The sequence below is a fragment of the Pristiophorus japonicus genome, chromosome 3 (assembly GCF_044704955.1).
Source record: "Pristiophorus japonicus isolate sPriJap1 chromosome 3, sPriJap1.hap1, whole genome shotgun sequence".
Classification (NCBI taxonomy): domain Eukaryota; kingdom Metazoa; phylum Chordata; class Chondrichthyes; family Pristiophoridae; genus Pristiophorus; species Pristiophorus japonicus.
In genome coordinates this window covers 49868318-49870908 of record NC_091979.1, presented here as the reverse complement: position 1 = coordinate 49870908, position 2591 = coordinate 49868318, and the positions used below count along the sequence as shown (strand labels likewise).

Sequence of the window (2591 nt, the reverse complement as noted above, 5' to 3'; positions counted from 1 at the left end):
AATGTCTTTTCCTCTGTTACAATGTTTGGAGTGGAGTTGTTTGCTGGCCTTGCACAGCCCCTGCAATAATGAAGCCACCTATGTCAGTCTACAACATAACCTAGACAACATCCAAGCTTAGGCTGCCAAATGGCAGATATTATTTGCTCCACATAAGTAACAGGCAATGACCATCTCCACCAAGAAATGGTCCACCACCTCTTTATACCTTCAAAGGCAGCACCATTACTGAGCTCCCCTGCCATCAACCTCCTGGAGGGGATCACCATTGATCAGCAGCTTAATAGAACCAGCCATATCAACAACGTGGCAACAAGGGCAGAGCTGGGTGCTCTGTAATGAGTAGCTCAACGCCTGACCCATCAGTGCCTCTCCACCTTCTCGGCCTTTTGGCTAAGATCATGCGTAACTGACCTGACAGGGGAGTAACCACCATAACCCCAAGGTGGTTCTCCCTGGATCAGGAAGGTATATGCTTGCTTTTTTGGAAATAGGAGGTGGGTGGGGTGGCTTGACCCATCCACCTCCACGGAGGTGTGTGGGGGGCCTGACCCATCCACCTCCATGGCACGAACCTGGTATTGCAGTACTTCCAGGAACGGTGCAGTGGCTCTAGGCCTTTTGGCTAAGAGCATTGGCGCAGAGTGATCCTTGACGTGTGCAAGGTGACCTCTGGCGTTTGTGATTTGACAAAGAATTGGAACGATTGGCTACGAATTTCAAAAAAAAAAAAAAAAATCAGTGCCTCTCCACCATCATGTCAAGGTGGAATATCACCACTTACGTGAATGAGCACAGGCACAATAAACCTCAAGAAGCTCAAAACAGGACAAAACAGTTTGCTTGTTCGCCATCCCTTCCACGGAACTAAATATCCACTTCCTTTTCCAATGGTTTGCTCTGACTGAAATATATATTATCTACAAGATGCACTTCATGCAACTCACTAGGATTAATTTAACATGGTCTTCCAGCCCCAAAGGCAACACCATCAACTCCAAGTTCCTCTTCAAGTCGCACACCTTCCTGGCTTGGACACAGGGCCGGATTAAGGGCCTGATGGGCCTGGGGCAAACTGATTCAAATGGGCCTGTAGTTATGTTTGTTCATGTTCATTACATTACGCATAAATATAACAACAAATTACTATGCTGGACTTATTAATATGTATTTTATATATTAAATATATGAAATAATAACACAGTTAAATAATAACACAGATAAATAGTAAAGATCTTGGGCCCGAAATTGATGGGCTCACCGCCCACTGCTGCCGACAGTCCTCTTTGGGTTCTGCCCAGTGTCACTTTCGATTTGGGCTTGAGCAGGCGGGAGGGGAGAGTCGACGGGAACCGGCCGCTGACGTCAGCGGGCAACCGAGTGGTGTAAGTGGACTCCCGCCCGCCAAGATACCATATTCATGCGGGCGGGAGTCGGTGCCAGAACGGAGGTGCACTGTTGGCTGGAGGCTGGTCTGTCCCCGACGGTGAGTATGAAGATCTTAAAAAAAAGGTGAGTGAACATTTAAAAATTTTCTTTTTACAGTAACTTACCTGATTGGGGTTCCCTGAAGATGTTCCGATGGTTTTTTTTTCTGATGATTTTTCTTTGCAGGTCTTCGACACTCCATGGGCCCGAATCCATCCTTGGTGGCATTTGGGCAGCAAGCGCCTTTGCCGGCGAGATTGACGCCATACATCCCTCATTTGCCGCCCACCGCATTTTAAAGGAACTTTTTGATGAAAACCGCATCCAAAGTACCGTCAGGTACCTCGGTGGCATTTCGCCGGTCCTTTGGGCGGCACTTCAGCAGGCGGGGGCCTTCACCAATTTAGGCCCCACGGTCTCTGCAAAAATAGGTATGTACACGCTAGGCCAATAAACAATATTTTCCTGGATCTTGTTAGAAACATAGAAACATAGAAAATAGGTGCAGGAGTAGGCCATTTGGCCCTTCGAGCCTGCACCACCATTCAATAAGATCATGGCTGATCATTCACCTCAGTACCCCTTTCCTGCTTTCTCTCCATACCCCTTGATTCCTTTTGCCGTAAGGGCCATATCTAACTCCCTCTTGAATATATCTAACGAACTAGCATCAACAGCTCTCTGCGACAGAGAATTCCACAGGTTAACAACTCTCTGAGTGAAGAAGTTTCTCCTCATTCCGGTCTTAAATGGATTACCCCTTATCCTTAGACAGTGTCCCCTGGTTCTGGACTTCCCCACTATCGGGAACATTCTTCCTGCATCTAACCTGTCCAGTCCCGTCAGTATTTTATATGTTTCTATGAGATCCCCTCTCATTCTTCTAAACTCCAGTCAATACAGGCCCAGTCGATCCAATCTCTCCTCATCTGTCAGTCCTGCCATCCCGGAAATCAGTCTGGTGAACCTTCTCTGCACTCCTTCAATAGCAAGAACGTCCTTCCTCAGATTAGGAGGTCAAAATTGAACAGAATATTCCAGATGAGGCCTCACCAAGGCCCTGTACAACTGCAGTAAGACCTCCCTGCTCCTATACTCAAATCCCCTAGCTATGAATGCCAACCTGCCATTTGCCTTCTTCACCGCTTGCTGTACCTGCATGC

General features: G+C 47.4%; 1 pseudogene; it reads left to right on the top strand.

Annotated features, from left to right (window-relative positions):
* The first annotated feature begins 373 nt into the window (after positions 1 to 373).
* Positions 374 to 612, top strand: LOC139260561 (U2 spliceosomal RNA; annotated as a pseudogene).
* The last annotated feature ends 1979 nt before the right edge of the window (positions 613 to 2591 follow it).